Here is a 21,179-nt window from a genome sequence, read left to right as displayed (position 1 = left end):
ACATGCCACAGAGGATGTAAACTGGGGGGGGGGGCTGTGTCATGTAGGTCAAGAATACCTTCTGAGCACTGTAAATTAGTGATACCACCAGTTATTGGTGATGAATTTGGCTTCCTCAAATGTTGAAGTGTGAACATTAGAGAAGCATTGAGACAAGCATAGAAAGAAGGTTTTATTTAATAAGTCGTAACAGACTTCACCCAGGAAGGAGAAGGGGGCTGTACCTGGAATTCTGGTATCCCAAGAGGTGAGAGCACCTTGCCCCTTTTATACATTTTAGACTTTCTTTGTTCTCCTGTCCTCTTCCCCCTTATTTCTCTCCTTCCTGTGTATGTGACTAGGCCCAGGAGATGCTGGTGGGATGGCCAAAAGGTGAGAAGCAGATGGGCAGGGGGAAGGGCCAAATGGAGTGATCCAGGCAGGTAGGGGTCCAGGGGGAATTAATTAACAACTCTATGTCTGCAGCCTTTTGGGAGGGATAGTATAGGCAGGTAATCTTGGTAATCAAAGTGCTCTGGAGACATTGACATTCTAATTTCCCAGGGCAGTCTCCAACTTCCGGGATCCAAACCTGTCTCCATTTTCTCATTCGACCCAATCATCTACCTACACTAACTGCCTTTCTTTAATTTTGGCTATATATATATATTTTTGGGATGCTCTTCTTCTTCTTCTTTTTTTTAATTCATTTTTATTGTAAACAAATGGGATACATCTTGTTTCTCTGTTTGTACATGAAGTAGAGGCATACCATTTGTGTAATCATACATTTACCTAGGGTAATAGTTTTTGATTCATTTTGTTATTTCCCCCCCTCCCCTCCCACCCCTCTTATCCCTTTGTAGAGTCCCTCCTTCCTCCATTCTTGCCCCCTTCCCACCCCCTATATGTGTCATCATCCGCTTATCTGTGAGATCATTCATCATTTGGTTTTTTGAGACTGGCTTATCTCACTTAGCATGATATTCTCCAACTACATCCATTTGCCTGCAAATACCATAATTTTATTATTCTTTATGGCTGAGTAATATTCCATGGTATATATATACCACAGTTTCTTTATCCATTCACCAATTGAAGGACATCTAGGTTGGTTCCACAATCTGGCTATTGTGAACTGAGCAGCTATGAACATTGATGTGGCTGTATCTCTGTAATATGCTGATTTGAAGTCCTTTGGGTATAGGCCAAGGAGTGGGATAGCTGGTTCAAATGGTGTTCCATTCCAAGTTTTCTAAGGAATCTTCACACTGCTTTCCAGAGTGGCTGCACTAATTTGCAGCCCCACCAGCAATGTATGAGTGTACCTTTTCCCCCACATCTTCTCCAACACCTATTGTTGCTTGTATTCTTGATAATCGCCATTCTAATTGGGGTGAGATGGAATCTTAGGGTAGTTTTGATTTGCATTTCTCTTATTACTAAAGATGTTGAACATTTTTTTATATGTTTGTTGATTACTTGTACATCTTCTTCTGTGAAGTGTCTGTTCATTTCCTTAGCCCATTTGTTGATTGGGTTATTTGTATTCTTTGTGTAGAGTTTTTAAGTTCTTTATATATTCTGGAAATTAGTGCTCTATCTGAAGTATGAGTGGCAAAGACTTTCTCCCACTCTGTAGGTTCTCTCTTCACATTGCTGATAGTTTCCTTTGCTGAGAGAAAGCTATTTAGTTTGAATCTGTCCCAGTTGTTGACTCTTGCTTTTATTTCTTGTGCTATGGGAGTCCTGTTGAGAAAGTCTGGTCCTAAACCAACAAGTTGAAGATTTGGACCTACTTTTATTCGGAGGTAGGAGAAGAGGGAATGTATAGTAATAAATGGGTTTAGAACCTTAGAAATGAGTTGTGGAGAAGCTCCCATCCAGTCTTGAGTTGCTTCATGATTTGGTGTCAGTATGTCTTTTATAAAGAGTGTACTCATGGACGTCCAGATCAGGTCTAGGAAATCAAATGAAAGTCTTAGAATTGAACTGGTAAAACACTGAGAGTGTTGGAGTATTCTGACGTCAAAGGACGTGACTGGTATTTATTCTATTTGTGAAGAGAAGATGAATGGACTAAGAGTTTAGAGATCAAGAAGCTCAATTAACTCTAATGAATTATAATGGATATAAGAAGTGGGGTATCCTAATGTTCCATAAATCAGAACTGGAAATTAAAAGAGTAAAAACACCATGTAAATTCCATTGTTTTTTTGATAAAGGAACAAAAATATCAGTACTTGCCAGTATGAGGTCTTGTTTCAAAGGAAGGGATGTGTGCCTGTACGGGAAGCTCACTCTTTGGATGACTGACTGTGAGGAGGACAGGGGGAACTTTCCACTTATGTCCCCAACCCCAGCTTAGCCTTCTTGGTCCTGTTCTACAGTTCATTGTTCCAAACCATAATACTTATCACCCTTTTTTACGTCTCTTGTTTATCATCTGTCTTTGCCATTAGAATATAAGTTCCACCCGGTGGGATGCTTTTTCCTTAAGTGTATTCCAGGTGCCTAGAAGATTGTATGCACATCATGCTTGGGATCTGAAACAAATGTTCATTGCATGATGAATTATTTGCCAAATGCCTCCAAGGAATTAATACAGAGAAGGTATTTTCATTGAAAAAAAGAAAAAAATGGGTAGGGAGCAACGCTTTGGAAAGAAAAACAAATGGGTTTGCTATAGGTCATTCTCAAGGTCTGAATTTGAGATAAAGAAAGCCATTGAATTGAAAACAGAATAGGATTACAATGAGAAAAACTGCTTACAGGGTGGTATTTGCTCCAGATTTCACATTGGGAGATAGAGCAAGATGGCAGGTAAGATCTTGGAGTGATCATCTGTCCACAGGTACATCAAGCTGAATAACTGAACAACTCACACACAAAACTAATTTCACAAGAGATCATAATGCCTTCTTTTAGTATATATATATTTTAAAAATGATAAGAACTATTGAATAAAGCAGGAAAGAAAGAGTTGCTAGCATCACCCCTTCCCCAACTCTAAGCAGCCCACCTTGGAGGAGTGGGAGAAAATTAAATCTAGGCCTTATACTTGAAACCCGTACAAAGTCCCCCAACATGAAATCCAGTTCTGAGGAGAGTACTACAACCCCTAATGCCAGGTCAAAAACTCTGGACTGATCCAGTGGAATATCATTAGACCAGGTATCTGATTGCATTTACCACCTCTTCTCCAACCTCAGGTGACAGAGTGGGTAGCAAGATTCTACCTGTTGGAGGGTAGGATAAGACAGCTAGCATTGGGATTTGTCTTGTGGCCCAACACCTGGTAGAAACTGATCACCCTGTATTTAGGCCAAAACTCACAGGCTGATCCTCTAGATAGGCCCTGGAATCAGCTGGAATCCTGTTGTTATGGTTAGGATATAGGGTGCTCCCCCGAAAGCTCACATGTGAGACAATGCAAGAAGGTTCAGAGGAGAAATGATTGGGTTGTAAGCGTCTTAATCCATCAGGGATTAATTGAAGTGGTAGGGTGTGGCTGGAGGAGGTGGGAAATGGGGCGTGGCTATGGGGTTTATGTTTTGTATCCAGAGTGGAGTCTCTCTCTGCTTCCTTATCGCCATGTGAGCTGTTTCCCACTGCCACACTCTTTCACTGCGATGTTTAGCCTCACCTCAAGCCCCAAGGAATGGAGCTGGCCTTCTATAGACTAAGTCTAAGACCTCTGAAACTGTGAGCCCTCAAATAAACCTTTTCTCCTCTACAATTTTACTGGTCAGATCCTTTTAGTCACAGCAAAGAAAAAGTTGACTAAAACACCTGTGCAGTGGTGGGACAGACTTGAGTTTTGACCTGCATCATTTCCTACCCTGGAGTGGGCCTAGGACATACTGCCTTTCACCTGATAGTGCAAGTTCCTGCTGCTATGAGACTCAGGCACAACCCAGTTTAGCATCAGTTTAGTGGCCAAGGAACTTCTTTCACCAACATTAACCAACATTGGGCAGCATAGTGTGGTGTGAGAATCTATTTGCTAGCGGACAGGACAGGGGAGTAAGCACAACACTTTGCTTTGGAACTTATGGCTGGGCTGGTAAACCTGAACACTGGGGAGACTCAGCATCTCCCAAGACCCTGTCTCAAAATAGAAAAAGGATTGAGGATGTAGCTCAGTGGTAAAATGTCCCTGGGTTCATTCCCTAGTACAAAAACAAATAGGGAATGAAGAAAGCTTACAGTTTTAAAAGAGCAAATATTTTGGATTATTGGTTCAAGAAGGACATGCAAATGCCAATGAAACACAAAGCTGATTCAAAGAAAAAGAAAATAACAGAAAACTTCCTAAACCTAGAGAAGTACCAATATTCAGGAATAGGAAGGTCAAAGGACTCTAGTCAAATTTAATTCAATCAAGTGTACTCCAGGACATCTTATATCAAGTTCTCAAAGGTGAAAGAGAAGATTCCAAGGTTATAGAGAAAAGAAGCAAATAACACACAGGGGTGTCCCATTTGTCTGATAGGAAACTTCTCAGTAGAAACCTTACAGACCTGGAGAGAATAGTATGAGATTTCCACAGTACTGAAGGAAAAACCCTGTCAACTTAGAATATTGTATTCAGCAAAGATAGCCTTTAGAAATGAAGGCGGGACAAAATATTCCCAAACAAAAGCTGAGAGTATATACCTCAACCAGACTTTTTCTAAGAAAAATGCTAAAAGAAGTTCTTTAAACCAAAATAGAGAAGAAACAGGAAAATATATAATTCATGGTAAGATTAATCAAATGCATTCAGAATGTTTTAATATTGATAGCATAGTGTATAAACTATTCATTTCTTTAGTATGAAGACTAAAATACTATTAAAAATAATAGCTACATTAATATCTTAAGAGATATGCAATATAGAAAGATGGACACTGGGATACCACAAATTCAAATGTGAGGAGGAATGAAGTACAAGTGGGAGGTTTTATTAGTATATCTATTGTCATTTGTTTGTTTGTTTGTTTCTATTCTTCAGAATCATGTTAAAGTTGCTATCATTTCAAATTCGCATGTTACAATAAAAAGATGTTTCTTGTAAGCTTCGTGGTAATCACAAAGCAAAAATCTATAATAGACAAACCAAAACAAGAAGCAAGGAATCAAAACACACTAGCAGAGTAATTCACTTAACTACAAAGTAAGACTGTAGAGAGGGAGAAAGAAAGGAACTATAACAAAACTATAAAATAAGTTACATGATGACTACAGTAAGACCTTACCTGTAATAATTACCTTGAACTTAAATGGATTAAATTCACCAATTAAAAGACATAGATAAACTGAATGGATTAAAAAAAAAAACAATTATTTGTTGCTTACAAGAAATTTACTTTACTTCTAAAGACACACACAGCAGAAAATGAAGGAATGAAATAAGATATTTCATGATAATGGAATCTAAAAGAAAGCAAGAGTAGCCATAGTCACATCTGATAAAATAGACATCAAATCAAAAATAGTAAAAAGAGACAAAGAAGGTCATTATATAATAACAAAGGGGTCAATTGGCAAGAGGAAATAACAATTCCCAATATATGTGCATCCAATATAAGAGGACCAACATGTGTAAAACGAATATTAATAAACCTAAAGGGAGAGAAAGACTTCAACAGATTAGTAGTTGGGGACTTTTATATCCCACTTGCAGCAATGAATCAATCATCCAGAGAGAAAAACCAACAAAGAAACAGCAGAGTTAAATTGCACCCTAGACCAAAAGAACACATCATGCATCCACAGAGCATTCCATCCAACAGTTTCCAAATACACATTTTTCTCATTATCACATGGAACATTCTCTAGGGATCATATGGTAGGTCACAAAACAAGGCTCAACAAATTTTAAAAGAAACTGAAATCACATTGAGTATTTTTTTCTGACCACAATACAATAAAGCTAGAAATCAATAACAAAAAAACTTGGGAAACTATAAAAATGTATGGAAATAAAACAACTTACTTCTAAACAACCAATGGATAAGGAAGAAATCAAACAGGAACTTAAAAATTTTCTTGAGGCAAATGAAAATGGAGATACAACATATAGCCAAAGCAGTAGTAAGAGGCAATTTTATAAACAATGAATGCACACATTAAAAGAAGTAGAGAGATTGCAAATAAATAACCTATCACTGTATTTCAAGGCACTAGAATAAAAACATGAAAAAAACCAAACCCACAATTAGAAGGAAAGAAACAAAGATCAGAGCAGAAATAAATGAAATAAGTATATAACAAACAAAAACGATAAACCAAAAAAGATCAACAAAAGAACCAGTTCTTCAAAAAGTAAACAAAATGAACAAACCCTTTGCCAGACTAAGAAAACTCAAAAAAATTAAACCAGAGATTAAAAGGCTGACATTACAACCAATACCACAGAGATAGAAATACCATTATGAATGACTATATTTAAACAAATTTGATAATTTAGAAGAAATGGACAAATTCCTAGGCACTTTCTCTGAGAGAGAATCTGAAGAAATAAAATTCCTGAACAGACCAACAAGTAATAAGGTTGAATCAGTAATAAAGAGCCTACCACCACAGAAAAGCCCAGGACCAGGTGACTTTCCTGCTGAATTGTACCAAACATTTATAGAAGAACTAATACCATTTTTCTCTAAATTATTCCTAAATAAAGATAGTATTCTTTCAAACACATTTTATGAGGCCAGTGATATCTTGACACCTAAACAAGATAAGGACATACAAAAAAAGAAAACCACAGGCCAATATCTCTGATGAACATAGACACAAAAGTCTTCAACAAAATATTAACAAAAAATTCAACAATACATTATAAAAATATTATTCACCATGATCAAGTGGGATTCATCTTAGGGATACAAGGATGGTTCAATATATGGAAATCAATAAACATGGTACACCACATCATCAGAATGAAGGACAAAAGTTATATGATCATCTCAATAGACAAAGAGAAGGCATTTGATAAAATTCAGTATCCCTTCATGATAAACAACACAGGTATAGAAGGAATGTATCTCAACATAATAAAGGCCATTTGCAACAAGCCAACAGCTAACATACTGAATAAGGAAAAGCTAAAAACTTTCTTTCTAAAATCTAGAATAAGACAAGGATGTCCACTGACATCACTGTTATTCAATAGAGTGCTGGAAGTCCTGGCTATAGCTATCAAGATAAGAGAAAGAAATAAGGGACATCCAAATTGTAAAGCAGTAAAATTGTCACTGTTTGTAGATGATTTGATCTTATACAGAGAAAATTCTCAAACCTCTATCAAAAAACTTTTAGTACTCAATAAATGAATTCAGCAAAGTTTCAGGACAAAAAACAAACATATAAAAATCAGTGACTTTGCTATATGCTGATAGCAAATTATCTGAAATAGAAATCAAGACTGCAATCCCATTTATACTAGCCATAAAAAACTATGAATAAATTTTAAAAAAGAAGTGAGGGATCTCTACAATAATGATTATAGAACATTGATGAAAGAAATTGAGGAGAACATGAAAAAGTGAAAAGATACCTGTATTCACAGATTGGAAGAATCAATATTGGTAAAATGCCCCTATTACCCAAGGTGATTTATAGATTTAGTGCAATTTCTATCAAAATACCAATGATATTCTTTGTGGCACTAGAAAAACAATTATAAACTTCATATGGAACCACAACAACCCTGACTACTAAAGCCAGTCTTGAGTCCAAAAAAGAAATCAGGAAGCACTACACTACCTGACTCCAAAACATACTACAAGATGGATGCAGTGGTATAACCCTGTACTTCTAGCTACTAGTGGCACAAAGGCAGGGGGATCACAAGTTTGAGGTCAGTGTGTGGGCAACTTGGTGAGATCCTGTCTCAAAACAAAAAGGACTGGGGATGTGGCTCATTAGTAGGGTTCTTACCTAGTATTTGCAAGGCCCTGGGTTCAATACCCAGTACTACAAAAATATAGCAACAACAAAACATTCCACAAATCTGTAGTAATTAAAATAGGATGGCATTGCCATAAAGGCAGGAGACAGACCAATGAAACAGAATAGAGCCTAGAGTAAATCTATATATCTACGGCCAACTGATTTTCAACAAAGATGCTAAGCACATGCACTGGAGAAAGGACAGAAAGGACAGTGTTTTAAATAAATTGTCCTGGAAAAAATGGATATCAATATGCAGAAGAATGAAAACATACCCTTGTCTCTCACCAGTTATAAAGATCAACTAATCATGACTTAAATACCTACATGTAAGACCAGATAATATGAAACTATAGAAAAAAGACACAGGAGAAACACTTCAGGACATGGGAATGAGCAATGACCCCAGAAGCACAGGAAGCAAAGATAAATATAGACAATAGACAAATGGCATTACATCAAACTAAGAAGCTTCTGCACAGCAAAGGAAACAATAGCAGAGTGAAGAAACAGCCCAAACAATGAAAAAACATCTGCAAACTATATATCTCACAAGAGGCTGGTATCTAGAATATATAAGGAACTGTAAAACTCAACAGCAAATACAAAAACAAAAATCAAACGATCAACAACCACCTCCATCAAAAAACCTTTAGTACTCAATAAATGAACACAGCAAAGTTTCAGAATACAAAACCAACAGATAAAAATCAGTGACTTAGCTATATGCCAACAGCAAATTATCTGAAATAGAAATCAAGACTGCAATCACATTTATTCTAGCCACAAAAACAAATGTAGGGATAAATTTAATAAAAGAAGTGAAGGATCTCTATAAAACTATTTTTTATCTCTATAAAAACTATTCCTGATTAGGGAATAGACAATAGATCTAAATAGACAATTCTCAGAAGACACATGTACATGAAAAAAAGCTCTACAACACTAATCATCAGGGAAATGCGAATCTAAACCACAATGAGCTGGACATGGTGGCGCACACCTGTAATCCCAGCAGCTTGGGAGGCTGAGGCCAGCCTTAGCAAAGTAGCAAGGACCTAAGCAACTGAGCGAGACACTGTCTCAAAATAAAAAATAAAAAGGACTGAGGTATGGCTCAGAACTTGAATGCCCCTGGGTTCAATCGCTGGTACCAAAAACAAAGAAACCCACAATGAGCTATCACCTCATCACCTTACCTCAGTAAGAATGGTTATAAAAGACTAAAAAGTAACACTTACTGGAGAGGATGTAGAGGAAAGGGAATCCTTGCACAGTGATAGTGGGAATGTGCATAGTACAGACAGTATGGAAGACAGTATGGAAGTTCCTCAAATAATTAAACTAGAACTACCATAAGATCCAGCAACCCCACTGCAGGGTCTATATACATAATAGCCAAGAAATGGAAACAATCCAAATATCCAACAACTTGAATGAATAAGGTAAATGTGGTGCATATATGGGTAAACTTTCTGTCATCAGACAAAATACCCAAGAAAATCAAATTAGAGGAGGAAAGGTTTGTTTTGGTTCATGGTTTCAGAGGTGTCAGTTTGCGGTCACTTGGCTCAGTTGATTCTGGGCCTGTGGTGAGCACATGGCAAAGCAAAATTGCTTGCTTCATGGTGGTCAGGAAGCAGAGAGCAAGCCTGGGACCAGGAACAAAATATGCACTTGGAAGTCACGACCTTAGTGACCTACTTCCTCCAGCTAGGCCATACCTTCCAGAGTTTTCACCACCTCCAATAGTGCCATCAACTGAGGACCAAGCTTTCAGCATAGGAACTTTTGTGGGGCATTTGGGATCCAAATCATAATAAATACAATGAAATACTCTTTATCCACAAAAAAATGAAATCCCATAATTTGTGGGAAATAAATCAGGGAGAGAAAGGCAAGTACTGCACAATTTCATTCATATGTGGAATTCAAAAAAGTGAATCTCTTAGAAGTTGAGATAACAGTGTTTATCAGAGACTGGGAAGTGTAGGTGCAGCAGAGAGGAAATATAGTGAGGAAATATTGATAAATGGATACTGAGTTACAGTTGGGAGCAAGAAGTTCTGGTGTGCCATTGCACAATAAGATGGCCATTGATAACTACTGTATTCTGTACATTTCAAAAAGTTAAAAGAAAGGGTTTTGAAAGTTTTCACCACAAAGAAATGATAAATGGTTGAGAGGTGTTTCAGTCAGCTATTTTGCCACTGTGACTGAAAGACCCAACCAAAACAATTGTAGAGGAGGAAAATTTTATTAAAGGGCTCATGGTTTCAGAGACCTTAGTCCATAGAAGGCTGACTCCATTCTTCGGGGGTCAAGGCCAGGCAGGACATCAAGGTGGAAGAGTGTGACAGAGGGAAGCAGCTCTCATAGTGACCAGGAAACCCAGAGAGAGATCTCCACTTGCCAGATACAAATGTATAACCCAAAGCCATTCCTCCAAATTCCACCTCCTCCAGCCATGCCTTACTGCTTCAGTTACCACTCAGTAAATCCGTAGCAGGGGATAATTCACTGATTGGGTTAAGACTCTTATAACCCAATCATTTCTCCTGTGAACCTCCTTGCATTGTTTCACGTGTGAGCTTTTGGGGCATACCTCATATTCAAACCATAACAAGAGGATAGATATGTTTAACCTGATTTAAACATTAGACAAGTGTATACATATATTGAAATATTACATGTTGCCCCCCATGAATATATATGGTTTTTATGTATCAATTAGAAATAAATTTGAAACTACTTCAAAAAACTTGGACTCTTAGAATTAATCCTTTCCCACCCTTCCGCCAGTTAAGACAAAAATGTCCAGGTGATCTACATTTCTTTCTCTGATCATTTAGTCCACTGTTCTGTAGAAAATTATTGGTTAGCTTACCAGGCCCAGGTACATCTTGAATTTTTAGGGCTCTAAATATTCAGTAATGCATGGGGTGCACTCAATGAGTTTGGTCTTCACTCAACTCCTGCTAGAATTGAGGAGGCATTGAAAATTTTCTTGTTCTTCCTTTAATCCTATAATTGTTTGCACTTCTGAAGGCTGGGTTAATTATATAGTGGCTATTTTAGGGAGGCTTCTGCCTACATAATGTTCCTGTTTGGTATTTTTTCCTTAAATAAAAGTAATTTGTATTCCTGAGTACCTGAAATCAAAAGGAAAACAATAGTAGACAACATTTGTTTTGTAGGTTCCACTGAACTTTATTTCATGAAATCACCACCAAGAGCCTGTGGAGTGGTACCACGGCTGTAACTTTAATTTCAAATGACTTGAGGCTTAGGGTCATCAAGATGCTTATGCAGACACACAGCTAGGAAGGTATGCCAGGTGGTATTCAGACCCATGTCTTCGGACCAAATCCTGGGCATGCTACTGCCTGTAAGTTATCATAGTCTTATGCAACTGTGACCTGAACATTAGTCTTATCAAAGCATTCTGCCTAGTAATTTGGAGTCTTAAGAAGCATACAGACCCTTGAACTTCAAGGACACATTCATTCTTCAGACTAATTTTCAATTGTTGTTAAAATTGCTTTACTATGTCAAATAGAAGAAAAAGAAGCTACATCTCAAGGTTCATTTCTCTAAAAATACACAAATCATCAAGATTAGTATTAAGATCTGAACGATATTAGTCCTTTTTTTACTTTTGCTGTTGCTAGAGTAGCCAGAAATAACATGGCAACAGCTCACCACCTCTGTTCACCTTTCTACCACCAATCTCTGTACTATACAAGACTGAGAAAATAGGATTACTGTGGGATAGAATCCAATAAGACTTCCTTCTTTTTTTTTTTTTAAATCTGCTTCAGTATTGATCTATTCTAATCATGTTTTACCATTAGATAGCCTTTCTTAATGGGCCTTCCTTCCTCCTTTCTTCCTTTCTTCTTTCTTTTCTTTTCCCCATTTAGAAATTAAGAGAACATAAGCTTTTTACCCTCTCTCATGTTCATATGAGTATTTTGAAATGTTACAAAATAGCACCATATAGAAGACATTCTACACTGATAGAAATTTTCGAACACTTTCCCAGTTCTTTTCTGTGTGTTTATTCTAGCTGACTGCTGTCCTCGGCTCCCTTCCTTGCCCTTCCCCTGCTTGCAGGGTTGATCCCTGTAGTCTGTTTTCCAGATTTTTGTGTTGCAGGCTTATGGCTGGATATGGCTAATAAGCCTTGGAGGAGACTGGGGTGAGGGGGGAGACAAATGGAGATACTGAGGTATTTCTCTTCCCTTGTATATTTCTTGGGTTCTCCCTGGCTAGGTGATGTATTTCCATGTCACTAGCTCCTGTTTGACAGATATGCCATGAAACTGACTCCTGCCCAGTAGCATTGACATCTGGACCCTGGCAACTTTGCCTCATCCCTGTATCATTCTGGCCTAGGGGTGCCATGGTTCCTTGATGTTGTTGAGGAGTCCTCTCAGAGTTCCAGTTGGCTTTCAGATTCATTATTACCTGTGAAACCAGAAGCCCTCCTGTGTATTCCTCTGTTAGAAGCACTTCAAATGAATTGTATTTTCCTGGTTACACCCTGACTAAAAGAGACACTGATAATCCCTTAAAGATTGCCAAGACAAGTCGTTTTGCTACACACTATGATAGTAATAAAAATTGACTTGCTTGATGAGGGAATTGGTTTAAATTGTGAATGAATTCACATTCACTTTAATGAACCAGTAGAGAAATGAGTAACCAGTGATTTTTATATGAATTCTTATTTATAATACTTTAAAAATTAGTAAACTCTATTTTTGAACATAGTTTTAGGTCCACAGGAAAATTATTTAGAAGGCAGAGATCCCATATTTCCCCTGACCATCATACACCCACCAATTCTTGTAATTTTTTTTTAAACAAGAGAGTTTAATAAATAAATAGCAACCTCAGTTCTGTTACTCTGTTGTGAGAGCATGTATCAAGATGGTAAGAGAAATACATCTTTCTAATTTTCTGCAGGCAATGTAGTGAATGGTTTCTTCTATTCAGTGTGTTATGGTGATGTGAGGTGCCCCCCAAAAGCTCATGTGTGAGACAATGGGAGAGGGTTCAGAGGGAAAATGATTGAGTTGTGAGAGCCTAAACCCAGTTTATGAATCCCCTGATAGGGATTAACTGAGTGGTAACTGGAGGCAGGTGGGGTGTGACTGGAGGAGGTGCAGAGTTAGGGGCATGACTTTGGGGAATATATTTTGTATCTGGCCAGTGGAACCTCTTTCTCTGCCTCCTGATCACCATGTGAGCTGTTTCCCTAAGCCACAATCTTCCACCATGATGTCTGCCTCACCTTGAACCCTGAGGAATGGAGCCTGCTGTCTGTGGACTGAGACCTCTGAAACTATGAGTTCCCAAATAAGATTTTCCTCCTGTAAAAATTGTTCTTGTTGGATCTTTTAGTCACAGCAGCCAAAAAACTGACTAAAATGCAGAGAAATATCTGTTCAGCTGGAGGAATTCTGGCAATGGAGTATATGATTCCTTTTGGGTTCTGAGAAATGGAAGTGAGCAGGTTGTGGGGTTTGGGTGTTCCTCCTGGGAGAGGGGAAGGAAGATTGAAACTACCCTCACAATTAGCTGGTGACTGTTGGGAAGGAGGAGGAGAAAGAGAATTTTAAACACATCTAGACACACCAAAGCAGAAGTCAAAGAGATTAACTCCTAACATGTAAGACATTTTAATAACTACATCTTAAAACATGGATGCTTTCTGTATGAGAAAAGACCTTCCATTCAAATACTGAAGAGACAGGCTGGAAAGTCCACAAATAGTGCAGATGGAACTGGAGTGAGCTCGAAATTTCACTGGAAACAACTGACTGCCACCTCGCAGCTCAGAGGCCTGAGAAGTCACACAGAGCAGTGATGGCCTGGAAGTTGGAGAGATACTTCAGATTTGCCTTCTTGCTTCCCCCTTCTTTCCTTTCTTCCTTTTCTATTTAATAGTTATTTGGGTGCCTACTGAAATGTCAGGAACAGTTGGAGGCAATGGTGGCACATTAATTAATTAGAGAACAAGATATTCTTGTCTTCATTCTGGTGGGAAAGCATCAGCAATCCTAATAAACAAGTTGTTATTGTATAGTTTGCTGAATGGTGGACAGTGTTGTGGGAAAATCTAGAGAGAGAAAATAAGAATTGGGTTGGAGGATTGGTTAGGGTGAAACTAACCTAAAATATCTTTTGGCAAGGATGTGAGAAAGCAAAGGGAGGTGCCTTGAAATGCATAGAGGAACACCATTCCAGGTAAAAGGAACAGCACAAGCAGAAGCCAGAAGGCAAGAATCGCCTCATAAAGCTAAACATACATTTAGCCTATAACACAGGCACCTCATTCCTGAACATTTGCTTGAGAGAAATGAACATGATTGTTCACATAAAGACTTGTACACTAGTGTTTAATTAACTTTATTCATATTAGCTCCAAATGGAAAACATCCCGAATATCTACCAAGAATGGATAATAAACTATGGTATGTTCTTACAGTGGTATATGAATACATGCCAGAATATGAATGAATCTCAAGCACATTATGTTAAGTCAAATTAAGCAGACACAAAAGAATACATGCTATTTGATTGCATTTATATTAAATATAAGAAGAGGTAAAACTATGGTGATAGAAATTGATCAATGGCTGCCTACAGCATGGGTGGGAATTGACTGGAAAAGTGCCTGAGGAAACTTTCTGAGGAGGCAGAAATGTTCTAAATTTGGATTTGAATGGTGATTACCTGGGTATATATAATTATCAAGATCCTATGAATTGAACATTTGAACATTTTATTGTATCTAAATTCTATCTCAATTTTTTTTAAAGATGTGCTTGCAGTGTTTGTTGAGCAGGGAATCTCAGTGTATTTGGTGTGGAGTGAGAGGGGAGAAATGTTGCAGGAGATGAAGCCAAAGATAAAATAAGCAATGAATTGAGTCCTCTAATGCATGGCAGCCTCAGGCTTTCATTCAGGATGAAATGGAGAGACTTCACAGGATTTTGAGCAGAGGCATGAAATGATCTAAATGTTTTAACCGGATCAATGGCTGCTGTGTTGAGAAAGACTGTGGGAAGTAGGATTAAAAGAGGCAGATCTATCAGAAGACCATTACAGCAATTGGAGCTAGAGTTAATGATGGCTGGGATGAGGGAAATGTGGAGATGTTAAGAAGAATCTGGATTCTAGATTTAAGTTTGAAGGTAGAGAGGTTGGGATTTTGGAATGATTGGATGTGGGATAATAGAATATGAGGAATCAAAAGGGACTCCATGCGGCTGGGGTTATAGCTCAATGGTAGAGCACTGCCTAGCATGTGTGAGCACTCGGTTCAATTCTCAGCACTGCATATAAATAAAATAAAAGTCCATCGACAATTAAAAGTTTTTAAAAATAATAAGACCTTAAAATACAGTGATTCCAAATTTTGGCTCTAGTAACTAGGAATGTGTAGCTTGTAGTTTCCATTAGCTGAGATGAGGAAGATAGTGGATAGAGAAGGCTTTGTGGACATGTTAAGCTTGAGATGCCCAGGGAACATCCAAGTAGAGAGGATGATCAGGCAGCTGGATATTGGGAGTTTTTAGTGTACAGATGTTATTAAAAGTCACCTACCTGTGTACGATCACCAAGGAATAGAATGTAAATAGAAAAAAGGAGAGATTCACAGATATTTGAGTATCAGCCATTCTGAAATTATCACTGGCCTGCCACGAAAGGCAGGAAAGGAAAGACCACCAGTAGGGAAGGGCAATTTCAGAAGAGGAGATGTTGTCTTTTCTGCAAAGTGCCCTTTCTGCCTCAGCATCAGAAGGGGATGGAAAGCAGAATGGATGGGGGAAGCAGAGTGTGTCTCCCCATACTGTCAAGTTCCTAGAGTCATGAATTTACCTTGTGTTAGGATGAAGAGAAGAAGGGCTTTGGATAAACTTTTAGATTGAAGCCAAATGAATAGCATTCAGTTTTAAAGATCCATAATGTATATGCCTACAAAGTTATGGAACTGTAATGATACCTTGTGAGAGTCTGCAATCCAGCCTGGAAAACCATGTGGGCTAGAAAACACTATGGGTAGTGTTAAACAGAGCACAGGTTGTATCAGTTATTGGAAAGAAGCCAAAACTTGTACTGTTTATACCCCTGTGAGTTGAGACTGCTCATGAAACTCAGCATGCTTGTTTCTGATGCAAAAAAGTTTATGAAAGAGAGCTCTGGGGTTCAATTTGTGTACCTTAAAAAAAGTAGGTTGGACAGCATGATAATCTACAAGATCATTTTTGTCATTGGATTCAAAGCACTTAAGATGAGTGGTAGCACATTGGCTGCTGCTAAATCAACATTTTGCTGAAGAGTGATTATTTTTCTTTTAAAGTACATCTGGAAGAATAGGATTTATCTGAGTTTCAGTGAATCTAAATAGCTTTCTAAAACCCAGTTATTAAAATACTTTAAAGATTCTGCTTTTAAGGCAATAATTACCAATAATAAAGAGCAATAAAATTCCTGTCTCTATGCAGAACATGCATATCAATGAAATTTCAGTTTATGCAGATACCTGCTTTACAAGGTTTAATGAGAATCTAAAAATAAGAACTAATGTCCTATATGGAGATAAACACTCTGACAGATTTGTTTGACACAAAGAGTTCCCAACATTGAGGAACATATCTTTCCAACTTATGTTTTGGCTTCTTTAAACCCCTTAAACAGCTATCTTTTAGCAAACTTAATGATGGATGTGTTCCAGAAATAATTTCCCATAATTCTTTCCTATTAGTGTAGAAATCAGCTAAGGTCACAGAATGCAAATCAGTGATTTTACCATACAAAATTTATTCTAATTTTCCTCTTGGGAAAAACCTTGCAATTGAAACACATTGGTTTTGAGCAGATTTGAGGCCCATTTTGCAACTGCAAATATACAAATATTGAACTTCAAACAGCAACCAATTGTTGCAGCGTCTGTGTAACTGTATGTTATAAAAGAAGAAAAACCATCTGAAATCGTCTCTGGGAATTCACTACTGGTTTGAGCATTTGTTTTTTAATTTAAAAGGATTAATAACATTATATAAAATATTTTTGTTTGGAACCTGGGTGTATTATTCCAATGAGGGGAAAAAGCATTCAGTGAGATCTTACCTGATATGTTCAATACAGTTCTATGCCCTGGCAGGTACTGACTGGTCAGTTGATTGGGTTTTCACAGAGATAGAGGGATCAAATGTAGAGAAAGTGCATTTAGAACAGAAGCAAAGCTATTATGGTCTGGATGTGAGGTGTCCCCCAAAAGCTCATGTGTGAGATAAGGAGAGAAGGCTTAGAGGAGAAACCCAATCAGTGAATTAATCCCCTGGGGATTAACTGAGTTGTAACTGAAAGTGGGTAGAGTGTGACTGGAGGAGGTGGGTCATTGGGGGTGTGATTTTAAGGTATAAATTTAGTATCTGGTGAGTGGAGTTTATCTCTGCTCCCTGATCATCATGTGAACTACTTCCCTCTGCCACACTCTTCCACCATGATGTTCAACCTCACATCAGGCCTCAAGGAGTGGCACCTATTGACTGTGGACTGAGACCTCTGAAACCATGAGCCACAACATAAACGTTTCCTCCTTAAAATTGTTCTTGTTGAGTCTTTTAGTCATAGCAGCAAATATCTGACTAAAACAGAAGCTGTAAATTTTATCTAAGCAGTACAAGTAGACTAAATACTAATATCAGAAAAAAATTTAAAGTGTTTAAATTATAAATTTAAAAGTTTTTATTCAGAATATTGGAGTTTGTGATGATTTTCTTGACTGTGTTGCATAGTTTTACTTTTAATTCTATATATGTAGTTTAACAAATTTGAGAAATGCCATGTTCTTTGGAAACAAAGAAATATGAGTATTAAAAAAATATATATATATATATAAACATATATAGATGTAGATGTGTGTGTTTATATAGAAATAAAACATTCTGTGTGTGTATGTGTGTGTATACATATATGACAGAAGGGAGAGAGAGAGAAAGTTCTGGTCTTTAATTTGCTTACCTTAAAATAATTAAGTTGGACAATTCAGTGGTCTACAAGATTATTTCCTATCATACATATACCTACCATGTACGAGTCATTTACATAGTTCCTAATAGTGGGTTGTGAGATTAGTGACAGACTCAGTAAATCTAAGAAATGTGTTTAAGGTTACACAGCTAGTTAATTGTAGACAGTATTGATTGTGAGTCTATTTGACTTTAAACCATGCTCTTTCACTCTGTTCTACTTTCTTTTTCTGTTAACCTACTAAGAAGGTAATACAAAACTACCAAAACAAATTAATGAGAGATAATTATTTTGTTTAAAATGAATTCATTATAAAAATGAGCAATGTTTGAATACCATCTGCTCTTATATACAATCCATCATAATGATATCTGTTTTTCAGGAATGTAAGTATTATATAAAACATGTTTTTGAAAATGAGTGTGATGAACTGGGTATGTTGGTACCTGCCTATAATTCCAGCAACTCAGGATGCTGAGGCAGGAGGATCACAAGTTTGAGGCCAGCCTGGGCAACTTAGTTAAACCCTGTCTCAAAATAAAAAATAAAAAGGGTTGGGGATGTAGCTTAGTGGTAGAGTGCTCTTTGGTTAAATCACCAGTACCACAAAAAGAAAGAAGGAAAGAATAAGTAAAGGAAAGAAAGAAGGAAGAAAGGAAGGAAAAAAAGAAGGAAAGAAGGAAGGAAGGAAAATAGCCAGCCAGTTAGCCATAGATGTATTCTGGGCTTTGAAAGACCTTTGCTGCTTCATTCCATATGTATTACTTTCTGACATCTTCACTGATAACACAGATAGAATCCTTTGCAGAGAATAGAAATGACATTGAAAGGATCATATGCACATGAGGCACCAGGACTGTGATAAGCAGCCAAGGTTTGTCAAATTCCTAGTGTGTCAGAATGTGTCAGTCAAGGGCAGACAAATGTATAAGTTCCCTACCATTAAGTACCGTGAAGTAGCATGGCAAAGATGCAACAAAGACTGCCACAGATACAGAGATGGAGAGAGATGTTCGCATATTTCTAGTGATGTACACAACATTTTCTAATCCACACTTGGTAAGAAGTGAAATTAACAGGGTCAGAATATCAGAACAAATATATTTTTCCTTTGGCTCTGTCTCCTTCACCCAAGACACCTTTAAAATCTTCACTTATTTTTTCTGAATTATCCTGAGTATTTCACCAGAATACACACACCCAAACTCCATCGTTTTACTTCTTCCAGCCCTGGCTTTGCTGCCTTGGGTAAGGTCTCCTGCCAAATTTTCCAATGCCAAAGAAGCAGATGCTGCTGCCCAGGGCTCCTGCCTTGGCTCCCTCCTCCCTCCTGCCCCCTGCTTTCCCCAGTACTGAAGCTATTTCACTGTGCCAAAGTCATTGATGCAGGCAGCTCTGGTGCAGAAATCTCATGTTGTGTTCTCCACTGGTGTGTGGAGAATCCCCCCTCTCTCTTTTGTATCACACTCTTAGAATACATGTAACTCATGTCCTCAGGCCCCATCAGTCGGTTGGAAGAAAGGAAGTCACATTAACATAATGCCCAGGATTTGCTGGCTCCTTTGCCCTCATTTATAAAACTGCAGTGATTTTCCAGTCCTCATCCCTGCCTGAGTCTCCCCACTTATGTCCTTAGAGAGTGGCAGCTCTATGCACTCAGAAACAGGTCTGTTCATATTTTCTACAAACTGAGTCCTCGTTGGAGCTGTCTCTTCTTTACTCCAGTCTCTTTTGTTTAGAAAGCTTCCATGTAAAAGCAGTCATGAGCTCCAGACACATGATCCCACATTCTGAGGCAGTGTGGATCTTTGTAATACATTTCTGAGTTGCTTAAATGGGCTTTAACTTAGTGCCTGTCACTTTCAACAAGAAGAATCAACTGATATAAATGTGGCAGAAAGGAATGGTATTTGTCTCTGAACATAGTTACTTTTTATGTTCTGAATCATTTCATTTCTTCAGAATTTCCAAGATTGTCCTTGAACATTCCATCACTAGTTGTATTCTACACAGTGTAACTCTCAGATTAGTAAATATAGAGGATACAACTAATTTCTCTGATGTGATTTGCTGTCAGCATTAATTGGACAGTTTTTATTTATTTTAAATTATTTTTATTACACATAATTATACATATTTATGGAATTCCATTTGAAATTTGATACATATATACAATATGTAATGGTCAAATCAGGGTAATTATTTATCATTTCTTTGTATGGGGAACCTTTGTACTCCTCTCTTCCAGTTCATCATATGATATATAAAACATCCTTGTAAGTGATCATTACCTTACAGTGCTGTAGAAGACAGAACTTATTCTTCCTGTTTGGTAATTTCATTTTTTTATATTGCACAGTTTAACATTCTCAATCTCATGAATTTATTTATATTTTATAAACCTAAGTTGAAAAATTAAGTGTTCTTTTGATAAGCTACTCTTGTGGCAGATACTCTCATGTTGCAGATAGTAGGGACATGTGTTAGTGATCATTCTGTTACTATAACAAACACTTTAGATGATCAGCTTAAAAAGAGGAGAAGTTCATAGTTTTGGAGGTCTCAGTCTATGGTTATTTGGTTATTTGGTGAATAGCAAAGGAAGCTATTCACCTTATGGGGGTTGGGATGCCAAGACAGAGTAAGAGACCAGTGTCCCACAATCCCCTTGAAGGGCACACCACCATGTGACCTAAAAACCTCCCATTAGGCCCCACTTCTTAAAAGTTCCACCACCTCTCAGTAGTGCCAACCTGGGCATTTGGGGACATTTCAAATTCAAACTACTGCACACATTTTAGCCTGGAGACCTGCAGCTTGGTCCAGGATCCATCACTTTTTCTGTATGACTTTTATTTAGGCTTTCAGTATCTCTGAAATCATTTCATCATCTACAAAAGAGCACAATGATACAATGTTATGAAAGGATTGTGAAAATATATGAAGTCTATAAAATGTAGAGCATTTGATAATCAAAACAATAAGTTAAAGGACATTGAGAGTTTTATCTCTTTATAGAAAATAGGTTTACAAAATTTTTACATTGAATGCTTTTCAAAATAATTTTGGAAGTGATATAAGAAAAATTTTAAATAGATAGCATTCAAGCTAAAATCAGTAGAGATATAATAAAAATGTAATTGAAAAAATAAAGACTTTTGGTAGAATTAAAAATACACTTATGCATTTATAAGTGAGATGAAGATACATATTTC

The sequence above is a fragment of the Sciurus carolinensis genome, chromosome 11 (genome assembly GCF_902686445.1).
Source record: "Sciurus carolinensis chromosome 11, mSciCar1.2, whole genome shotgun sequence".
NCBI lineage: Eukaryota > Metazoa > Chordata > Mammalia > Rodentia > Sciuridae > Sciurus > Sciurus carolinensis.
The sequence above is the reverse complement of the archived record's forward strand: the minus strand, read 5'-3'. Positions refer to the sequence as shown.